At 44.7% G+C, this 24,472-nt stretch overlaps 1 long non-coding RNA gene across 1 annotated transcript in view; it reads right to left on the bottom strand.

The window, feature by feature from the left end:
• LOC109562835 (uncharacterized) overlaps nucleotides 1-18,023 on the bottom strand; it is a 59,019-nt gene extending 40,996 nt beyond the window's left edge. Inside the window, exon 1 of the long non-coding RNA XR_011568010.1 lies at nucleotides 611-18,023. This is a non-coding gene — a long non-coding RNA (uncharacterized lncRNA). The remainder of the gene's footprint in view (nucleotides 1-610) is intronic.
• Between the last annotated feature and the right edge of the window lie 6,449 nt (nucleotides 18,024-24,472).

Raw genomic sequence — 24,472 nt, 5'->3', positions numbered from 1 at the left:
AAGGAAATGGCAACCCACTCCAGTACTCTTGACTGGAAAATTCCATGGCCAGAGGAGTCTCATAGGCTACAGTCCATGGGGTCTCAAAAAGTCAGACACAACTGAGCGACTTCACTTTCTTTCTTCCTTTCTTTCCCCACAGAAGTTACTGGTCTTGGGAACTATTTCTTGACAGGGTTTAATTTTCTTGCAGCCAAACTACATGTAATATCACTCAAGAGTAGTGACTCGCACTACAGTTTCACAAGTATGCATATGTGTGGATTCTCATAATTTTGTACTCTCTAGGGGAGGAAGAAAAACACATCTCAAGTTGAGAAAAAAATTATCCTCAAGGATATTTCTTTATAAATGTTTTTAGAGACCTTTGTTAAGATTAGAGTTGGAGATAGTGCTAAAGTGGTAAACGAGGCCAGAGGACAATGGAAAAAGGGCAGGTTCAGTGGCCAGAAAGACCCAGGTTGAATCCTTGGTTCTGCTACCCACCAGCTAGTGATTTTTATACAGCTGTAAACTGGGTAACATCTAGATTACAGATCACATTTTTAATAGTGATTAAAAATAATGCAAATAAAGTTGTTGCACATATAGGGAAGAAAGACAATGATACCTCTATTATGACAACAGCTGTGGGGAGCAGAGAGAGAGCAACGAAGGAGGAGGTAATTCTTGGTTCCTATAGCAGCAAAGTCAATCTCAGTGTTGTAGAGCCTCCCAAGAGGGACCTGGAAGCCTGCCATGCATTTTGAGAACTTCAGTCCGTGTCCTCTCATTTCTTTGCAACAGACCACAGTATACCCTCTGAGACATCAAACTGTCCTCCATGAGTTTCCCTGTGAGGAGTAAAAGGCCCATCTTCTAACTTTTGTAACAGAAAATGGTAATCATAGCTATAATAAGAATTACTATAATAATTATCACTTATTCAATTATTGGGTCCTCTCTATATAGGCCAAGCATTGTACTAAGTCCTTTACATATATTATCTTATTTCATCTTTTCTTCAATTTTGTGAGATAGATATTATTACTTTATTAAAAGATAAAAATCTCAAGTTTCAAAGAGGTTAATAACCAGAATAGCCAGATTCAAGCTCACTTGCTTATTCACTACTCTACTCTGCCTTATGTAATGCACTAAAATACTTAGCCTTGTTTAATACTTAACTCAGACTCCCCAGCTGCTAAAAATTTATGATAATTATATAATTAGAATTTCAAATTTAGGGCAGTGACTGAAAATTATTATACTTCATTATGTGACCTTACAAAAGTATTTACTATAATAAGTTTGCACTATCTTTTGCAGAAGTCTACAGTCTTCTTAAACAGAGTCACATATACTTAAACAGAAAAGGAGTATGAATGAGACTATATCCTCAACAAAGAAGATTCTCAAATTAATAACTGCAAATATTGTCAATGGAAATATATATGAGCAAAAAACTAAGTGCCAGGCACAATTATAAATATCTTACACATATGATTTAATTTAATCCTTACAATAATTTTATAAAGTAGATACTATTAAAATTCCCATTCTCCAGATGAGGAAACAGAGACAAAAGAAGTATAAATAATTTTAAGAGAGTTAACATCCAGGACAGGAAAAAGTCTTTAATAAGAACAGAAAAAAATGCAAATCCAAGAATTATTCTTTATTTTTAACTGAGAACAAGAACAACATAGGAGTTGTGCCTTGACCAAGGGACATTGCTGCTGCTGCTAAGTCTCGTCAGTCGTGTCCGACTCTGTGCGACCCCATAGACGGCAGCCCAACAGGCTCCTCTGTCCCTGGGAGTCTCCAGGCAAGAGTACTGGAGTGGGTTGCCATTGCCTTCTCCGAAGGAACATTAATGTTCAATTTACAAATAAATTGAGTCTGTGTATCGCAGATTTGTGGACACCATTGAGCCAAAGTCATCAAACCCTTTCATTTTGCTAAGATTGACTTCTCAGAAATTTCGACTGCACACCTATTATTAATATTTGGTCTTAGACATCCACCACACTTTTCTGTACTTCTGGAATTGTTTTATAAGAACCATCACTTAGGTTTCGTAATCTTACTTCATCAGTTCTTGTTCTCATTTTTCTTATAAAATTTAACAATGGATTGTGATGCCTTCATTTATGGAATTAGTTATACACACGAAGTCATGTGGCTAATCCATAGTTAACTTCCCTCTTGTGTCTGTGTCCTCAGGTGCTCAGTTGTGTCCAACGCTTTGCAACCCATTGGATTGTAGCCCACCAGGCTCCTGCATCCATGGGATTCTTCAGGCAAGAATACTGGAATAAGTTACCATTTCCTCTTCCAGGGGATCTTTCTGACCCAGGGATCAAACTTGCATCTCCCGTGTCTCCAGCATTGCAGGCAGATTACTTCTCTTCAAATAAATCAGTACCTGCTTGTGCTACTTTTAATTTGATTAAATGAACAGAAACCTGGCCCATCCTTTATTATAGGGAGTCAGCAATTTCAAATATCCCCAAAGTGACCTTGAATCTGTGAGATCCATTGCCAGCCTCTGGTAATTTTTAACTGGAACACTTTATTCCAATAATGTGAGACACAGCCTGAGGGATGCGTAAGTTCACCATTTGAAAATGAAATTAAAAAGATTTTTAAACATTAGCTGATTGCCCGTCTCTTTTTTCCTAGAAGTTGTGCTGGCTTTAATATACATGTTCCAGAAATATAAATACTAAATACCTACTAAAAGCCAGGCCTTGTGCAAGGTGCTAGAGATACAAAGATAATTAAGACATATCCTCAAGGAACTGAACCAGACAGGGCACCAGATCTACTCAGCTAACCGTCATCTTGAAATTCTGGATTCTGTGTCATAACTAACTTACCACGCACATTCAGCCCTAGCCTTTCTCCTACTTGGCGTGAATTTTTCTTGTTCTCAGCCATGACCTCTCCTCTCCTATTCTCTTCTCCCATGGCGGCACAGGGAACAAAGGTGCCTTGGAATGGATGTAAAACTCAGCTGTAACCAAAGATGTAAAGACCAAAGTTGGCAGCGACACTGAAGTTCAGGATTAAAAGATTTCCTCTTTAGGATCAAAATTCCAGATGATCCAAATACAGGCAAATGAGCCCCAGTAGAACACTCAGTTTTCTGCGCTGATTCCAGGAAAGAAGCAGACATCACCACAGAAGCAACTCCGTTTCACTCTTTCCAACCCTGTGGGCTTGATGCTAATTGCCACCCCAACAGTGAGATCGCGTTTCAAAATATGGTCAAACACAAAACAGCCAAGTCAATCAAGCATTAAGTATTCAAGCACAATTACCCCCACACATGCCCAAGCACCAGCGGTGAAGCAGCTTCGTTTGGGAGCAGCTCGGTAATCATCTCTCCGGGCAGCTGAGAGTCTAACCTCTCACCCCAGGGCCTTCTGTTGGGGATGCTGGGCGGGCTCCCAGGGTGCGAAGGATCACAGCGCCAGCAGCGGCTCCCCGCCCCCTACCCAGCCTAATTTAAATGAGTGCTCACGGTGGGGGAGGGGAGGGGCAGAAGGTCCGCACAAGTCCCTATTGTTGGGGAGCGACGTGTGGAAGCAGATGGTGAGGCTGGTCACTCAGTCTGTTGGCAGAGGCTTTCTGCCCGGGTCCCTGGGGGCTGCGGGGCTTTCTTTCCAGGCTCCACTCTGGTCATGTTTTCTCAATGTGAGCAAGGGCGCTCTTTCTTTATCGCCCCTCACATTTCAAGGAGGCCGAGTTGCTGCCTCCTTCCCCTATTCCTTCCTTCTGCTTCCTCTTGCTTTTTCTGGACTAGCTAGTTCCGAGCCTCCGAGGGCCCACTTGATGCAGAGAAAAGCGAGCGGTTCCCTTTGTCTCTAATTGATGCCGCGCTCTCATCCGGCGGGCTTCCGAGTGGCATGCTCACTCGGTTATTTAACAAATTACTCCACAGTCCTTGTTAGGACTATTGACATTTACAGCTAACCAACCCCTACAGTTAGGGGCGATGTGGTGAATGACTTGCACAGTCTTCCTTCCTTTTATTTCAGTCCTGCGATGGGGTGAGTAGAACGACCTCCTACTTTGGTTTGACCTGATGCTCTCCTTTCATAGTAATGTCAGCGGCTAAAAAAGTAAATAAATAAAGCCTGGGTTACAGATGCAACTCTTATTTGCATCTGTGAAGGACAAACAGGAGCCTCTGTATATATAACTGCTGTCTCTAACGTATTAGCTGTTGAACATAAATCTTGGCCTCAAAACCTACTCCATTGAAAGATGCCACACAGCTTATGCCAAGGCAGCTCTCCCTAGCAGTTCTCAATTCAGATTTCCTGCAGCTCAGGGTGTTAAATTTGTTTTAGTTTTTAAACCATACTGGCAGCCTGGTGCTTTGCTAATGTTGTCTGTATGAGCTGGACAAAGTCAACATAAGCCCAGAAGACTGCTGTCTGGGGTTGAGTGGCAAAAATAAAGTCAGAAATACCATCTATTCCCCCTCATCTGCCTGGGATTAATCTTTTCCTCCCCAGTACTATTCTCTAGGCTTAAATGCTTCAATGTTTCATTTTGCACTCACCAACAGAATTTCCGTTTCATATGTCTTCCCTTCTTCCTAAAATTGTGAAGGCTGTGAAGACCAGGCTTGTAGTATTCATATTCATCAGTTCAGGATTTGATATTAATTCCCTGGTACAACCAAGCAGTGCAGTAAATACTGAATGAATAAATGAAATTTAAAAATGAGAGAAATTAACAAAAGGGAATATACTGAAATATGAAATAAGAGTATGTCTAAGTGTCACATATTTCCTCCAAATACCAACTACTTCAGGTAGTCCTGTAGTAAAAACTACATTTTACTTCTAAGTAAAATAGCAGTCAGGAATTAGAGAGAACACCTGAAATCACTGGAATATTCATGGCCCAAACTATCTAAGAACTCAGGTGTCCAAGGAGACTGGACTCTTGCTAAAGTCCCAAGGTGACCGGCCCCCCAACTGGCAATCTGTAGAAGCTGTGTTGCAAGAAGCACCAGGGATACACCTCGGGGAGATGGAATGGGAGCTTAGTGCAGCTTCTGGACCCCACCTAGTCTGCCATGTGAGCCCTCTGCAGACAAGGGCTGCAGTGCAGAAGTTGTATATTCACCACATGAAATGCTGCTGCCTTAGTGCCCAGAATGCAAAATGTGTCCATCTCCCCACTGAATAGCAACTGCCACAAGCCCGCAGAGATTTATGGTTTCAGAGCATCTGTAGATGGCATCCTTGGCACTGACATCAAACTTTTTCCATGGGTACCTGGAGCAGCACGACACCATCAAGTGGCTTCCCAGACATCAGCATAGATGAGGGTAAGGGGAGAAAAAGGAGAAATGGATGTGTCCCACTATGGGAGAGAAGACTGTTGCAAACACCCCCCAAGGAAAGTAAAAACTTGATTGAAAACTTGAAGTGTATAAACCTTAACTTTAGCAGACAGAGGTAAAAGCTAGGACATTGATTATGCACATTTAAACACACAATTTTTCCTTTTCATTGCATGTAGACATAAGCACCAAGAAAATCCATCTTGCACACATAACAATGAATCCTCCAATTTGAAATCATAAAACACTCTGCTTAGGTAGGGATGAGTATCTCTTTAGTTTATGTTTTATCACTTTTCTAAGAAAAGCTCCTCTAAACCATTCAGTCTGCTATTTTGTACCTTAAAAAAGGTTATTGTCTGCACAAGAATAAAAAAGACTGTAAAATAGGATTGGCAAATGCATTATGGGCACACTGCCATCATCCCTTCCCATATCCATTACAGACATTGCTAATCAATCAGGGCATGGATTGTAGCCTTAGAATCCTGATAAAGCACAATAAAGCAGCAGCTTCTCTATCAAGCAATCTGTGCTGGTATGTGAGGTTACTCCTATTTGTCACATTCACTTTAAAGATAATAATCATATACTTCAAAGATTAAAGAGGCTTCCCTGGTGGCTCAGTGGTAAAGAATCCACCTGCAATGCACAAGCCACAGGAAAGTGGGTTAGATCTCTGGGTCAGGAAGATCCCCTAGAGGAGGGCATGGCAATCTGCTCCAGTATTCGTGCCTGGAGAATCCCATGGACAGAGGAGCCTGGGGGCTACTGTCCATAGGGTTGCAGAGAGTCAGAGATAACTGAAGCAACTAAGCACACCAAAGATTAAAACATAGAAAATGAGCTTCATTGCTCAAGAGGTACTGAGAATAACCTATGATGCAGCCTTTACTGTTAAAAGGGCATTGTCTACCATTGCTGGTTCCCACAGTCCATACAATACACCCTGGGGGATGGGGATAGGAGTCAACATTCAAGGAAGAGCTTGCTTAGGTGGCAACTTGGTAAACTTGCACTAGCCTTAGTACGTGTCCCTGTGGCACTGTTGAGTATTCAGCTGCATTGAGGAAACCAGGGAAGCCTAGAACAATTTCCAAGGAGGTCATTTCTCAGGATTAGCAGGCTGCAGGATAGGAACAGGAGGTCCATTCTCTCCCCGACCATCTCTTTCTAGAAGTAACAAGGCAAAACATTGGGTCTCATTTCCTTTCTCCTGGGACATGACCTTTTCAACATGTGAAGGCCCTCAGTCAATATGCCCATACATTACAAAGGCCATCACAGAAACAGGCAATACAACATAAAGAGCGCCTCATGTCAGGATCGTCTTCCCAGTCCTCTCTTCACATTGCCTAGAAGAAAAAAACTGAAGAGCAAGTTGCTTGTTTTGCAGTTTTTGTTTCAGTTATAAATTGAGTGTTATGTGTTTTGCGTACACACCTTACCAATGAGTCCATGCAGATCCAATGGGACTAAAGTGCCCACAGTCACAGAAACTAAAGTGGCCAGATCAGTACTGAGAGCAGGTCCATCACAACAAAGCCAACGTCTTCTCCCTGCACACTGGAAGTCCACCTTGGGGATAAATCATCTGAGCATCCAGAAGACTTTGAGGACCAAGTATGTCCCTTCCTTTCCTCTCTGTGGCCTGAAGTTTTGAGGGTCATCTTTATCCCTGGCCCATGCTGACTGCTCTGCATGCCCTGTTGGGGTCTGGTAACAGAACCAGAGAGATGACCCACCTCTACAGTTTCACTCTCTGCAACACTAAAGAATCTAAGGGACTCTTATTTGAGGTTTTATTCCCTGATCCAGGTAGTAACTAACCAGGCTATTAAAAACCTCTTGTGGAGTCTGTCTCTGGTTGTTTTCAACCAGCAGTAGATATGATTTCATGAAACATATGTTATTGATAGGCTGTTCATTGGTGGGAGTAGGAGACAGTGCGAAGAAAACTAGATCATTGTCTGAGATTTCAGCTCTTCAATTGCAATAGGAAACAGGTGTCAAACAATGAGATCCTGGAAGCTCCCATGCTGTGGCAGACATCATGAAACTACAGACTGCTGAATTATGGAGAAATGTGGCAGGATGGTGGGGTGCAATGGGAGAGCTCAGGACAGTGACTGCACCCACGAGTAAGAAAGTATTTCAATATTTTAGAAACTGGTAGGGCCATGAAGGTGGTACAGCAGTGTGATATCAGCCCTGGAGATGTTCCCAATAACGTGACTGGACTGAACATTTTAACACTCAACAAGAGTATATTGATCAGACGAGGGAGGTGGTTAGTCACAGAGTCAAATGCGAGTATCCAGGCCCATTCTGATGCTGATTTAATTTCTCTAATCTAAAGAGATTTTGGTCCATTCAGCAAGACTAATCAACGGTGGAAACTGACCCAGCTTGCTCTCTGCACCTGTATCTATTAAACACTCAAGCTACATAACATTCTATTTCCATATCTGTTTTAAAATGTTTTGTTTGAACTTCTCTGCTGCTTTTGCTCTGTTAAACAGCTAAGATGAAAATATTTTTATACAGTCAAGTGCGTGTTGAGCTAACGTGAAAGAAGTAGGAATACCATCTCTGCTTTCAGCACCCTTCCCCAATCAAGTTTAAGCCCAATAACTGACACAGATCTTGGGCGAGGGGATATTCCCAGGAAAAGCTTGATTTTGCCATGCCTCATATGTTTAATCTGGTGAGTCTTGAAAGAACTGTTAGGGTGACACCAGCCAAGTCTTACATTAAATTTGAGTTATAAGGAAAAATAAAAAAAGACAAGTGGAATTATTTCCTTAGCGTTGGTAATGCTGAAAATGTTAACAGGTTCAAGGAAGGTTTGATGAGGCCAAGGATGTCAAATCTGAGCAGATTAGTGTCTTCTCAAGTCCTTTGACATTTACGTGATAGAGAGATACTGTCTTTCAGAAAGACGGTGCTATCAAGGGGGATTACTGGGCTGGCTGAAGAATAAGATGCCAAATCCTAACCACCAGGCCACCAAGGAGCACATTAAAGGAGGAAATTGGACCCATCTGATGACATGCTATGGGACCATGGAAGCTGTAGTCAAACTAGCTAACAGAACCAAGCCCATACCCCAGCGTCTAAACTTCCAACATTTTAAGTGTTCCAGACACGAAGGGTTTGAATCCAGAGATTCGGAGGCTTGCACTGTCACTGAACAGGCTCATACCAAGCAGGACCCTGCGGAGCTCCAGGCCACAGAAGGGCTTCTGTGTTCCCCCACTTCTTGATTACAGGAAATAGGCTTCATTTAGCCTCCAAGTCCTTCCCTAGGGTCCAAGAGCAGGTTCAAATAGTTGCTAATTAGGGAAGGGAGGGGATGTGGAGGAACAGTCAAAAGAAACAATAGTGTAGCCTCAGGGACAGTTCCCCCTCAAGGGATATAACAATAACTGTGAGCTGTTCCACAGATATTGAAGCTCCCCCACCAGGTGCTGCCCACAAGTACGGAGATCCTGGACAGGTTGAAACCGGAAGGTTGATGATGCTGACTCCCACTTACCTCACCACCAACTAATCAAAAGAATGTCCATGAGCTGACCACATCTTCTTTGAACCATTACTATAAAACTTCTCACTACCCCCTCCAAGATGGGACATTTGTTTTCTGGTCATTAGCCTGCTGGGTCCCCTTTGTCTGGCAAAGCAACAACGCTATTCTTTTCTGTGTGTGTATGTGCTGCTGCTGCTGCTAAGTCGCTTCAGTCGTGTCCAACTCTGTGCGACCCCATAGACGGCAGCCCACCAGGCTCCCCTGTCCCTGGGATTCTCCAGGCAAGAACACTGGAGTGGGTTGCCATTTCCTTCTCCAATGCATGAAAGTGAAAAGTGAAAGTGAAGTTGCTCAGTCATGTCCGACTCTAGCGACCCCATGGACTGCAGCCTACCAGGCTCCTCCGTCCATGGGATTTTCTAGGCAAAAGTACTGGAGCGGGGTGCCATTGCCTTCTCCGGTTATTTGTTCAGTAGTGTCCAACTCTTTGGGACCCTGTAGACTGTAGTCCGCTAGGCTCCTCTGTCCATAGGATTCTTCTCCAGGCAATACTGGAGTGGGTAGCCTATCTCTTTCCCAGGGGATCTTCCCAACCCAGGGATCAAACCCCAGTCTCCTGCATTGCAGGCAGATTCTTTACCATCTGAGCCACCAGGGAAGCCCTGGTAGCTATTCTTTTCAACTTCACCCAAAACTCTGTCCCTGAGATTTAATTTGGTGTCAGGGTATAGAGGCCAGATTCGGCCTCAGGGCTAGGGCAGCAAAGAATACAGAAGCCGGCAATGAAGACCTCCACCTGCTGCAGGAAAACAACAGCTTCCCAAGAAGCTGCTGCAAGCGCCAAGAACCTAGAAGAAGCTCCCTAGAAGACACAATGGTCTAGGCTGGTGACAGGGAATCAAGGACTCAGAAACAGCCACACTAATCATCCCCACTGCCTAGAGCACAAAGCAGGTAATTCACAGGTGCTTGCCAGAAGATTCTGCAAGCCTTGAGTCTGCCAGCTGTCCACACATCTGCCTGAACTGCCTCTGGAGTGTAATGGCCTTTTGTTTTTCTATCCACTTTCTAAATCTCATGTGAGTGGCTCTCACTGGCAGACTCTAACTAGGAATCACTTAGGGAAGGAGATCCTGGGAAATATGACTCCCAGCTTCTCCTCTGTAAGACCTTAGATGCGGAAGGATGTTGATTTCGAGCTGACAACAAAAATAACTCAGCACAACACAGTAGGTCATATTTGCTGAATAAATTGGTACAAGAACTTGAAACTTCCACCCTGAATACCCTAAGTGGTCACATCTTCACACAGCCTTTTAAAACTGGTCAGACATACAGATGGCACCCCCCGCCCCCCCAAAAAAATGTTCAACATAACGAATTATTCAGTTCAGTTCAGTCACTCAGTCGTGTCTGACTCTTTGCGACCCCATGAATCACAGCACACCAGGCCTCCCTGTCCATCACCAACTCCCAGAGTCTACTCAAACTCATGTCCATCAAGTCAGTAATGCCATCCAGCCATCTCATCCTCTTCCGCCCCCTTCTCCTCCTGCCCCCAATCCCTCCCAGCATCAGGGTCTTCTCCAATGAGTCAACTCTTCTCATGAGGTGGCCAAAATATTTTTAGAGAAATGCAAATCAAAATTACAATAAAGTATCATCTCACACCAGTCAGAATGGCCATGATCAATAAATCTACAAACAATAAATGCTGGAGAGGGTGTGGAGAAAAGGGAACCCTCCTACACTGTTGGTGGGAGTGTAAACGGATACAGCCATTATGGAAAACAGTATGGAGATTCCTGAAAAAACTAGGAATAAATCTACCATATGACCCAGCAACCCCACTACTAGGCATATACCCTAAGAAAACGACAATTCTAAAAGACACATGTACTCTGGTGTTCATAGTAACTCTGTTTACAATAGCCAGGACATGAGAGTAACCTAGATACCCATTGACAGATGAATAGATAAAGAAGCTGTGGTATATATATATACAATGGAATATTACTCAGCCATTAAAAAGAACAAATTGGAGTCAGTTCTAGTGAGGTGGATGAATCTAGAGCCTGTTAAACAAAGTGAAGTCAGTCAGAAAGAGAAAAACAAATACAGTCTATTAACACACACACATATACATGTGGAATCTAGGAAAATGGTACTGATGAACCGATTTGCAGGGAAGGAATGGAGATGCAGATGTAGAGCACGGACTTGTGGACACAGTGGGGACACAGTGAGTAGGACGGATGGAAAAAGTTGCATCAACATGTATACATTATCATATGCAGAATGGACCGTCGGTGAGAAGCTGCTGCATAACACAGGGAGCCCAGTCTGGAGGTCTGCGATGACCCAGAGGGGTGGGTTGGGGGAAGGGAGGGAGGCTCAAGAGGGAGGGGATATATATATAATTATGGCTGATATGTGTTGTATGGAAGAAACCAACAAAACATTGTAAAAATTAAAAAACAAATCAGAACTAGTCAGAAACATTCTAAGGTTCTGGTAGCTGAGAGAAACTTATTTGCAGACTTTCTAAGAGAGAGACTTCAGCTGACCCTTAAAACTCAATGGTTCCCAAATTATGAAAAGAAGAATCTGGAAGAAATGATGCTCTTTGCAAAATGCCACACTCTGCTGAATGCCTTAAAATATCACCAGCGTGAACTCCATCAGGCAAAGTACCAATAATTTTCCTAGGAGAAAAATTCTATATGTAGAACTGGGAACCCGCATGTCCACAAAGAAACAAGCTGTCAAACCAAGCATTATCAACTGTCTCAGAATTTTTCCATTAATATTCATTTGCTGCTTGTTCATTTCTTTGGTCGTCTGCTAGTGCTTGCTACCAGACAAGTGGGAGCAGGCATCAAAGTTTAAGAATAACTTTTGGGATAAATTTGAGAGAAAACGATCTTCTTTAAAATGACAGGGTATTTTCCCCCTGCAAATTTTGAAAGGATTCCCACTATCCTGGACTAACCCCATGCCACTCCAGCTCAGTGTTCCCCTGGGCCGTTTGTTATAATGCAATGGATTTGGGTCAACCACCTGAAAGAGTATTAAAGTGCTGGCCTAAAAAATATTTTACAGGCAAAACAATGGTAGTATCTTGTCACCCAATTACCCCAATAAACCGTTCCTAAAGAAGTAACATTGAAAGGTGGGAATCTTTACAGATTTTTCCAAGCCTAATAAGATGCCATGAACTGCACATCTCTACAAGTCCCATGCTAAAAAGCTCTTATAAGTGGCTCCAAATCATGGAAATCTTCTGAACTAGCAGACAAATGTCACCAACCCTACATAAGAAACCCACAATGAGGGAAGTTAGAAAAGAGTCTTCGACCAGAAAAGCAGAATAAGCATAGACACTGAGAACTAAGAGAGGGAGAGAGAGACAGAGAAGATGTACTCAGGCATGCAGCGCAAGGGCATGGCCTGGAGTTTAGACTTTGATCTATCATTAGCTTCCTTGACTTAACTATTGGTTTTAAGGGAGAAATGAAGTGGAGCCCTCTCCTGTGTGCCATATGCTAAGTCGCTTCAGTTGCATCCAACTCTGTGAGACCCTGTGGACTGTAGCCCCTCAGGCTCCTCTGTCCATGGGATTCTCCAGGCAAGAATACTGGAGTGGGTTGCCATGCCCTCCTCCAGGGGATCTTCCCGACCCAGGGATCAAACCTACATCTGTTCCATCTCCTGCATTGGCAGGTGGGTTCTTTACCACCAGCAAGCCCTCTCCTAAGAATGTAAAAACACATGCAGGGGGGTAAGGAAGTCCTCTAGAAAATATGGGAATGGGACCTTGACTCTTCCCAATGTTAAGTATATTTATTTTGAAACTTATGTAATGAACTGTCCTGCTATAAGCAAAACCAGATGATAGAAAAAGACATCACATACCCTCAGAAAGGAAATTCTCCAGGGAACAGACTCTGGACTCTGTGACTCAGACCCAACAGCCAAGGTCAAGTTCAGTGGAGTTATAGGCCAAGTACACACAGTGGATACTGAAACCTGAGCCACCGGGACCCTGCTGGCCGGGTTCCATGGAGGATGTTTCCATAGTCTTCCAATGAAATCTAAGTTCCATACCATGGAACTGCAAGAAATAAGTGATTAGACTTCGACCCGCCACTCCAGGCTCCTTTCCTATTCTCTAAGCTCCAGCCACTCTGGATTTCTCAGTGTAGCTCAGATGCACTAAACTTACTCCAGCTTCAGAGACCTGACACCTGCTCTTTTCTCAATTCTTCACTTGCCCACGTCTTTTGAAACAGACTGACTTCTCCAAATACTCCATGTAAAAGAATTTCCATCACCCCAGCCCAGCCACTCTCTTGTCTGCCTCTTGCCTTTATTTTCTTCAGAGCACTTACCAACATCTGAAATTAAAGTATGTACAAACCATCTGTCTCTACCACTAGAACATAAACTCCATGAAAATGAGGATCTTTCTCAGAGATGACATGAATGAAAGTATGTATCAACTAAAGAGAGAACTCCTGAAGTCATACATGCCTCCTTGACTACTTGATCATTTATTCTTTCACTCATTTGAAACAAATCTGCCCTGTGTCAGGCACTACTCTAGGTGCTGGGGATAAAGCAATGAATAAAATCCCTGTTCCCCTGGAGCTGACATTCAGTATGCAGAGATAGCAAGTACATAAATATAACAATGTCAGGTGCACCATGAAGAAAAATAAAGCTGGGCATGGAAAAAAAGAGGTTTCAGTTGGTATTTCATATGGGATGTTCAGCAAAGACTTTTCTAGGGAAGTGACACTTAACCAGCGACCTAAAAGAAATGCGGAAGAGACTATGTGACACCAGACAAGAGTCAATATTTCTCCAGGCCTTGTGGTGAGAGCCACACAGTGGAAACAGTGTCAGACTTTATTTTTTGGGGCTCCAAAATCACTGCAGATGGTGACTGCAGCCATGAAATTAAAAGATGCTTACTCCTTGGAAGGAAAGTTATGACCAACCTAGATAGCATATTGAAAAGCAGAGACATTACTTTGCCAACAAAGGTCCATCTACTCAAGGCTATGGTTTTTCCAATGGTCATGTATGGATGTGAGAGTTGGACTGTGAAGAAAGCTGAGCGCCAAAGAATTGATGCTTTTGAACTGTGGTGTTGGAGAAGACTCTTAAGAGTCCCTTGGACTGCAAGGAAATCCAACCAGTCCATTCTGAAGGAGATCAGCCCTGGGATTTCTTTGGAAGGAATGATGCTAAAGCTGAAACTCCAGTACTTGGGCCACCTCATGTGAAGAGGTGACTCATTGGAAAAGACTCTGATGCTGGGAGGGATTGGGGGCAGGAGGAAAAGGGGATGACAGAGGATGAGATGGCTGGATGGCATCACTGACTCAATGGGCATGAGTCTGAGTGAACTCTGGGAGTTGGTGAAGGACAGGGAGGCCTGGCGTGCTGCGATTCATGGGGTCACAAAGAATTGAACACAACTGAGCAACTGAACTGAACTGAACTGAACTGTGGTGTGAGCACAGTCAAGGAACAGTGAGGGGCCAGGGTGGACTGTGTGTGGATGAGGCAGGGTGCACTGAGGGTGTCAGAGCAGGCAGGTAGCTATGTACCAAGCAGAGAAATGCAAGGAGGGGCCAGATGGCAGGAAATCATGCATCTTGTAAACAGAGCGGGTCCATAGGCAGATGAAGAAAAGCAGGAACCTCCAGACTGATAGGAAACCACACATACTGGGTGATAAAGTTTTGGGTAGCAGACAAAGAAAGGTGAGAACCTCTTGCTTCTGAATGTAACCTGTTGCTCATTATGCTCTCATTACAATAAAAATAACCTTGTGGATAAGAAGTACCCATGATGAACTGATGCCATGACACTTCTGATCTAAGTTAAGTAAGAACAAAAATCCCTCCTCCCTTTGGGAAATTGGAACTGGGGTGAAAAATTACAGAATATGATGCCCAAATGCCCCTTTCCCCAGTGAATATTCCACTCCTTCATCTGTATGCTCCTCATAAGTGGGCTTTCCGGTAGCTCAGCTGGTAAAGAATCCACCTGCAATGCAGGAGACCCTGATTCAATTTCTGGTTTGGGAAAATCCCCTGAAGAAGGCATAGGCTACCCTCTCCAGTATTCTTGAGCTTCCCTGTTGCCTCAGACAGCAAAGAACCCACCTTCAGTGCAGGAGGCCTGGGTTTGATCCCTGGGTTAGGAAGATTCCCTGGAGGAGGGCATGGCAATCCACTCCAGTATGCTTGCCGGGAGAATCCCCAAGGACAGAGGAGTCTGGTGGGCTATAGTCCATGGGGTCGTAGACAGTTGGACACGACTAAATGAATAATATTTGTACCTTTCTTCATAACCGGCTTGCCAAATGGACCCAGGGCAGCTTCTCACCTGCCTGCCCACTCTCCCTTGGAAAGTGTGCTGATGGTTTAGTTGCTAAATCATGTCTGATTTGCAAACATTTCCTTCTCCAGGGGATATTGCTGACCCAGGGAATAAACCTAGGTCACCTGAATTGCAGGCAGCTTCTTTATTGATTGAGCTAGCAGGGAAGCCCTCTGAGACTGTATTCTTGCTTAAATAAACTCTCACTTTACTTTCTTAATCTTTCTGCTTCATCTCCGAATTCTTTCGTGATGAAGAGAGAACCTTAATTTCACCGGCGACAAGGGGGCAGAGGTAGAAAATGATGCTAGATGATTAGTAGGGTCAGGTCATCAGAGAGGAGCCGTGGAGGCTCACACTCGGGTCTTCAGGGAATCAAGCAAGTCCCTGGAAGGCAGGGCTTTGAGGCCTGGTCAATCTCTTTGGGACTTCCAGCGTTTCAGCATGAATCTCATTACTTGATCAGACGTCCACATTTCTGGCAAGCAGCCTTCAAGGCTGCAGTAGATTTCTATCCTCCTGGAAAGAGGTGGCAAATAAGCAAGGAGAAGTCCTCTGTAGAAAGGTGGCAATCCTGATGGGTCACAGGGAAGTTTGGGGAGGGAATCAGCTAGAGGTAAAAAGCCTGTGGTTCAGCTATTAAAGGAATTTAGGGCTTACCCTGACCTTGTTTAGGGAATCTCAGATAACTGACAATGGGTTATTTGTGAAACATACAACTGAATAGGTCTGTGTGTTCACTGTGGTGAGAGTCTATGTGAATACATGCTATGAAGTCTTACAGATACTTACTCTATGATGGTCTCAATGGGGACAAATATGCATGCTCAGTCACTTCAGTCCTGTCTGACTCTTTGAAACCCCCTGTTGCCCCCACTGTAGCCCTCCAGGCTTCTTTGTTCACGGGATTCTCCAGGCAAGAATACTGGAGTGGGCTGCCATGCCCTCCTCCAGGGGATCTTCCCAATCCAGGGATCAAACTTGGGTCTCTTATGTCTCCTGCATTGGCAGCTGAGTTCTTTACTACTAGTGCCACCTGGGAAGCCTGGAGACAGACATGGCATCACACTAAGTCCTTCCTTTACATGGAGGAAACTAAGGCCCGGAGAATGATGTCACTGGGCTAAGTGCCCACAGCGCTCAGGAATCCAAGTCTAATCGATTCCTGCCTCTGTCTTCCCTTGAACGAGCTCCTCCAGGTCACAGCCCTGATCCCTGATTATCACACTCAGTCCACACAGTGTGGCACAGGACACAGACAGCCAAGGAAGGGAGCAACATGTGAGCATCAGGGAGAATTCCCTGAACTGCCACCTGGGTGCCACCAAACCTAACGTGAGGGAGGCGCGGGGGGTGCTGATGCAAAACCTTTTCTTGCTCTGTTCTGCACCACGCTGTTACTTCCTTTCACGCTCTAAGACTATTCTGGAACTCGCTGACAACACAGAATCCCAGAGAACGGAGATCTCCTCAGTAGGCAAAGCAGAGTTAAATATTTGCTTAAAGTTTTCTCTTCCAAATTTACCCTTCAAAGCAGAGTCCAGACTATGTGGCCCAGACCAGCTGACTGTGTGGCTGAGGGGTGCTCTGTGTGTGCATGTACACGCATGTGCGTGCACACACACGAGCCTGCTGGCATCCGATTTTCACTTAGCATTAGCAGGTCTTCTTTGACAGTTTTAGTATGGCCACGCCTGGATGAGATGACTGATCTAAGTACCGTGATCCTGCTTGTCTCCCTCTTCTGACAAAGGTTTAGTCATCTTAAATCCGGCTGTCTTCAAGGATATGCTTGAAACCGCAGGGAGGCAATTCAAGACTTATTAATAGCCCTCCCATTCCTCACATGCCCTTTAAACATTACTAAGCTTCAGTGTTTCTTCCTCTTCATTTCTGACTCTCCCATCCATTCACTCTCCTTTCATGGTGTATTAGTTAGGACACTCCAGAGGGACAGCAGAACCAAAGGAGATATACAGAAATATATAAACATATGCACACACGTATAAACATACACATATATATGTTTGAGTGTATTAAGCTCTATCTCTATACATAGAACCAAAGAGATATATATAAAATGCAAATGCTTATATATAAATATATTAATACACATATGTATGTGTATCACTCTCTCTATATATGTGTATGTATATACACATATGGGCTTCCCTGGCAGCTCAGCTGGTAAAGAATCCACCTGCAATGCAGGAGACTGGGGTCGATCCCTGGGTTGGGAAGTTCTCCTGGAGAAAGGATAAGTTACCCCACTCCAGTATTCTTGGGCTTCCCTCGTGGCTCAGATGGTAAGGAATCCACCTGCAATGCAGAAGACCTGGGTTCAATCCCTGGGTTGGGAAGATTCCCTTGGAGGAGGGCATGGCAACCCACTCCAGTATTCTTGCCTGGAGAATCTTGCCTGGAGACAGAGGAGCCTGGCTACAGTACATGGGGTCACAAAGAGTCAGACACGACTGAGCAACGAAGCACATATACACATAAATAGAGAAGAGAGAGATTTCCCGTGGGAATTGGCTCACGTAACCGTGGAGGCCGAGAAGTCCCAAGCTCTGCCGTCTGCAGGATGAAGACTGAGGAGACACAGTGGTAAAATTCAGTCCAAGTCTGAAGACTTTAGAACCAGGGCTGCTGATGACGTAACACCCGGTGTGAGGCCAAAGTCCTGAGAAGCTTTATGGGGGAACGGGAGGGGAGTGGACAGGCTGCTGGTATAAGTCAGAGTCCGGAGGCCGAGGGAGTTTCCCCCAGGAACTCCTTCATAGGACGAACCCAGAAATAATGCTTTACCAGCTGACTGGGCATGCCTTAGCCCAGTCAGATTAACACATAAAATTAACCATCACACTTGGCTCCTCGGATCACTCATCTACCACCAGCTCCCAGCTCTTGGACAGCTGTTCTGAACGCCCTCCTAACTTCAAATGCCAGCGCAGCATGCCTTAGGTCTTGAAGGGAGCACGCATCCTGCCCACTCCCACCTCTCAAGAAAATCGTGCCTATTCCTCCCACACCTAGTTAGGAAGCTGTGGTAGCACCATCAACACAATTTCCCAAGCTGGGAACGCTTCTCCCCTCCCCTCTCTCGTCAGATCAGTCACTGCGTGCTTTCAATTCTCTCTCACGTCTGCTCTCACCTCTGCCATGGCTGCTCTTGACCTCAGCTCATCTCCTGCCTAGACTTTGACAACAGAATCCTAACCATGCCCTCGACCGCTTGTCAAACCCACCTGGCAAGTGGCAGTAACTCACTGTTAGTGACTCTCTTCACGAGAATGAAGGAAACTCCCAACAGGAATCCAATAAAGTGTGAACAGGGACACTGCTTGTGGAACAGGGCCTGCCAGGGGTTCCTCTTTGAAGACGACAGTCACATAGGTAAGTGCTGGTATGCCTGTTGAGGAAAGAAAAGCCACTGTTTTTAAAGCACTGTTGTTTTAATAGGGGCTACATTTCCTGTTACTGCTTGCTTTAAAAATGCTCACCCTTGTAGTGAGTATATCTTTATTATATCTTCTATCATTTTAAAAATGAATGAAGCTTGAGAATTTAACACAATCTCCTTCAGTTTTTTCTATGATCCAATGGATGCTGGCAATTTGACCTCTGGTTCCTCTGCCTTTTCGAAATCCAGCTCTATATCTGGAAGTTCTTGGTTCAAACACTGCTGAAACCTAGCGTGAAGGATTCTGAGCATTACCATGCTAGCATGTGAAATGAGGGCAACTGTATGGTAGTTGAAACATCTTTGACATTGCCTTTCTTGAGGATTAGAATGAAAACTGACCTTTTCCAGTCCTGTGATCACTGCTGTGTTTTCCAAATTTGCTGGCATATTGAGTGCAGCCCTTTAACAGCATCATCTCTTAGGATTTGAAATAGCTCAGCTGGAACTCCATCACTTCCACTTTTGGTAATTTATCAATCTTGTGCTATATTCAGTAAGAGATACATGCTAAGAATCTCTTCTGAAAGTGAAAATTATAAGAAAAATATGCTCTGGGAACTTCCCTATCATTCTTATTCTCTTTTTCTTAAATGACATCATAATGTCAACCATAACATTTTTGTTTAAGCACATGCCCTATGGAATCGAAGGAGCGTTGGTACACTTCAGATTCTAAGAGATTTTGGATGACGAGCCTCTGATTTTGATTTTTCAAGCCACAAGGCCTCTTTAAGCTTTGATCATCCCATCTGCAAATTCAGATACTAATACTGCCCACCTACCTGGCAGGGCTATCATCAGGAGTGTGATAGTATGTGCAGGGGACATCTCTGTTTGCCTGACTCAGAGCAAATGACGCGAGATTCCGCTTTCTCTTCACACTGCCTGGCTACTTCCTCCTCAAGCACACTCATGCTGCTCCTCACCAATATCTGCCCGGAGCGCGAGAGGCTGGACTACCTTGCTGATGTGCTAACCTTGAGGGGACTTACAGGTAAGCAGCCTTTGCTTCCACATCCCTAGCCTGGGTATCAGGCAAATGCTCCCAACGGCTGGCTGACATATGTGGCCACTGCAGACTAATTCCTCCTGACATGCTGCCTTGAACGCACAGTCACAGAGCATGTGCTGAAGTGCTAAACACCCCCAAACTGTGCACTTTCCAATCTGTGAAAGCTTTTCGCTGTGTCCAGGCTTTTTTTCCTCGACCCGAGGCGTCATAAGGAGAAGCACATGGACACTCCATGCAGGCATATGGCGCCCTGCACACGCTCCAGAGCAGCAGCACTACCTGTGTGTCCCCCTCGGCCAGCTAGAGCCCCCCCTCCCAGACAGCTGCTCTTCTGTGGGAGCTGTGGCTGCATTATTAATAATGAGCTTGCACACAAAGAACTGACTATGCATTAGGTGGCTCGAGGTCCACATGCAGGCTACAGCAGAGCACAGAGGGAAAGTTACACTCTAAAACCCTGTTACCTCATGTACAGAAAATGGTTTGGAACCCAGTGAGAGAATAGGTTCCCTAAAACTTCAGATTTAGAAAGGGCTGGACCATCCCTCTGCTGTCTTGAACCATCAGGAAAGCCAACTAACGTTTATCTGGCATGGAGTTTACAGAGTGTCTTTACACTTTAAACCTCTGAAGGGTATTATTTCACAGATGAGGAAACTGAGTCCTTGAAAGGTTCAGCAACATGCACAAGTTCATGTGGCTAATAAAAGGCAGGGCAGTGTGCCAAGCGAGATCTGTGTGACTCTAATTCAAGCCTTTCTGAAGAATCAGCACCAAACTTACTCCCAGCTCCTCCATCTATTGAGATGTCACTGCAACAGCTAAAAGGAAGCCTCTGAGAGCAGGAGCTTCCAAGGGACTCAGCTTCTCTGTGAAGATGTTAAGTCCCTTATCTGCCAGAAAGTTAAGGGGAAACACGAGGGCATCATAGAGTTTTTCAAATTCTACCATCACATCATAAAGGAAGTGGCTCTTCTGACTTGCCTTTGTGGACACTGCAGGAACACAGAGAGGAATACTCACGTGACACTCTCTGCTACCAATACCTGAGAGTAACCACGGAAGACTATAGAGCATGCAAAACAGATTTCAAAATCAAACCCCAAACAACTTCCATTACTACTATTGCTGCTGCTGCTACTACGATCTCGAAAATATTAATACAAGTAAAGCAGCAATAACAGAAATACTAGTACTAATAGGTAGCATCTCCTTAGCCTCGGCCATGTGGCAATGCTTGGTATTCACATGCACTGAAACTAGAGAGGACACAGAGCTTGTACACAACAGAATGAGGCCAGATGCTCAGGCCTCCTGATCCCAGGGCAGTGCAGTTCGCACCAGCCCATTTCTGTCCCCACTCTAAAGAGGACAGGCAGTCACTGGATCAGTGACTAGCGTCCAAGAGGTTAGCAGCTGTTCCTTCCAACCATCCCATGGTAACCATTATTTCTAGATGTTTAGAAATTCGGTTTTTATCATGTTTCACCTCCTGACCGGTTGCCAAGAAATAATGGATAAAAGGATGGGTTCTAAAAGAAAAAAAAAAAAAGAGTCTGGCTTTAGGTGTGAGTTCAGTCAAATCCTCTGACAGCTGTTTTAAAATAAGTGTGCACACACACCCACATCCGTGTCACACGGGTGGAGGATGCGAGCAGAGAACGTTAGGCTGATTACGTGTCCTTTTCTGCCTCCTGACAGCTATGAAACTACAAGTGGGTAGATTATAGTTGAAGATAAAAATAGGCATCATACTGCCGCTTTCTCTTCCCAGCTTTTGAGTTGCTCCAGCTTGAAAGCATATTGCAGCATTTTATTGTAGTCTGCGCTCTTGTAGCTTCTCGTGTTTGTGATTCCTTTTTGGAAAACTAGAAACATTCCCTCTCCATGGAGAAATGAACTCCAGTGAGAGTGAGAGAGAGGCAGCTGCGTGAGTGTGTGTGTGTGTGTGTGCGCACACACGCATTTGTGTCCCTCCCAGCACCTCTAAGAGAAGAGGGGAGGCTGTGAATTGAATGGAGCGGAAATTGGGAATTGACACAGCTGTTTTTGTTTAAATGTAACCATTTTTAGAATTTCAGGATGCACTAAGCTTCCAAATTAGGCAGCCCAGGCAACCTTAGTGGGGATGGATAGAGATTTGAATGTATAGGACGTATCATCCCAAAGGGTCCCTCGGTACACTACACGTTTAGCACCCGTTATGGTAATTAAACAGAACTCTACAAGGAGCTGCTCATCAGGTCTCATTTCAAACTCCTTCCACTTCCACTTGCCATCTCCATTCTTTCTCCTCAATTTTTATCTTGGGGTCACTTCAGACACAGCCAAGTAATTCAGTGCTTCTTAAAGAAGGTTCCCTGAACCATGGCACCCCCAAGCCCTGTGAGAGTGTGTTATAATACACAACCCTGCACCCCCACAGGTCTACTGGATTCCAATCTATCTATCAGGAATATGAATTTTAACAAGCTCGTCCAGGTTATTCTCACAAACACTACATTTTTCAGATTCCTGGTAAAGTGGCAAGGAAAAAAGGACTTTAGCATTACACTGAGTCTTAATACAGGATCCACCACCTTAGAAACCTGGAAAGAAAAAACAAGACAGAGATGCTATGTATTCCCAATTGATTTACAAGCTGTATGACATGGATCAACTCAGAGTTTTTCTAGGTTCTGTACATTTATCTTCAAAAGGGAAATGATGATAGACCCGGTATACGGGGTTGTTCTGAGAACTGAGAAAACTTAAGTTTTATTGTGGGCTTTCAAGGCGGCACTAGTGGTAAAGAACCTGACTGCCAAAGGAGGAGATATAAGAGACTCGGGTTCCATCCCAGGGTCGGGAGGGCAAGGCGAACCCACTCCAGTATTTTTGCCTGGAGAATCCCATGGACAGAGGAGCCCAGCAGGCTGCAGTCCATAGCATTGCAGAGAGTCAGACACAACTGAAGCGATTTAGCATGCACGAACACATGTATTACTGTAAGATAGTGGATCTCAGCTGGGACTGGAAGGGTTTTGTCTATCAGGGGGCATTTTTGGTTATTTCAAGCGGGTTTTTTTTGGGGGGAGGGGGGAATTATCATCTAGAATAAAAACCAAGAACACTGCTAGAACTTCTACAAGCACAGGGCAGCCCCAAACAACAAAGAACTATCATCCATCAATGTCAGCAGTTGACATTTTGAAAAACCCAGGTATGGAGCCCAGCACATCAGGCCTGGCTTTGAATCTGGGGTGCCGCCAGTCCAGCTGTGCAAGCTGGGATAGGTTTATCAGTCATTTGGAATTTTGATATCTCCATACATAAAACAAGGATAAAAATATCCACCTTACAACGTTAGTGAGGGTTCAATGAAGTAACAGAAAAAAACACGTCTAGTATATTTGCAGTAGAGTTCTTTCTCTTAGTTCTTCATGCTGGCCTGACTCTAAATGGACTGATTCCCACACTCTTCTTAAGAAGCAAGAGAGCCTAAGGCTTCCTCACCTTTCATTTGTCAAGAGAGGTGCTCTGTGAGTTGGTGCCAGGCAGGGCACAGATGGCCCATCATCTGAGCATGCATGGATGGCCAGGCCCTGTTACAGAGGTGAGGAATCACAGGGCCCCCTGCCAGGCCACGGCTCCAGGACAACCCCACAGATAGCCCCAGGCTGCAACACTTGCCCGGAATGCACTATTAACCCCATGATGCTATTTTAAAATAAGGGTGAATCAGTTACACTGGGAAAGGATAGTACAAAATCTCAAAATAAACCCTGCTAACGAGATGAAGTTTCCTAACTGGAAAGAACAGAAGGGCTGTCCTCTAACATTTAGGCCTTTGGATCTAGGTTCCCCCAAAATTACCCTCAACTGCTCAATTATCTGGGCTTCCCTCATGGCTCAGTGGTAAAGAAGCCTGCAATGTCAGAGACACAGGAGATGTGGGTTCGATCCCTGGGTTGGAAAGATCCCCTGGAGGAGGAAATGGCAACCCACTCCAGAATTCTTGCCTGGGAAATCCTATGGATAGAAGAGCCTGGTGGGCTGCAGTCCATGGGGTCGAAAAGAGTTGGACATGACTGAGTGAGCAGGTATGCACTCAATTATTAAGATGAATGGAAGAGGGCTGAGCTTTGCAATGATTTAGATTTTACACATGACCTCATTGTAAAGGCTATGCAAGATTTAGATGTATACTTCTGACTCCACTGGTGATTTGGGGTGCCCCACCCAGACATTCTCACATCAACCTTGGCTTTACTGTCAGTGGGCAGGAGAGGCTTTGAATTTCACTACTCTGGGTGCAGTTTCAACATAATGGTCACAAACACAGGACAGGGCTGCTGCTGCTGCTGCTCCTGCTAAGTCGCTTCAGTCGTGTCCGACTCTGTGCAACCCCATCGACGGCAGCCCACCAGGCTCCCCCATCCCTGGGATTCTCCAGGCAAGAACACTGGAGTTGGTTGCCATTTCCTTCTCCAGTGCATGAAAGTGAAAACTGAAAGTAAAGTCACTCAGTAAGTGTCCAACTCTTCGTGACCCCATGGACTACAGTCTACCAGGCTCCTCCGTCCATGGGATTTTCTAGGCAAGAGTACTGGAGTGGGGTGCCATCGCCTTCTCCAGGACAGGGCTAAGTCATTATATTAACTTGCATGAGTACAGAGACCGCATCTCACTCCATTTCTCTGCAGGTCTCAAGGTCACTGAAGTCATCTTCATCTCCCTTCT

This window comes from Bos indicus, chromosome 8 (genome assembly GCF_029378745.1).
Source record: "Bos indicus isolate NIAB-ARS_2022 breed Sahiwal x Tharparkar chromosome 8, NIAB-ARS_B.indTharparkar_mat_pri_1.0, whole genome shotgun sequence".
In the NCBI taxonomy this organism is placed as follows: Eukaryota; Metazoa; Chordata; class Mammalia; order Artiodactyla; family Bovidae; genus Bos; species Bos indicus.
The sequence above is the reverse complement of the archived record's forward strand: the minus strand, read 5'-3'. Positions and strand labels throughout refer to the sequence as shown.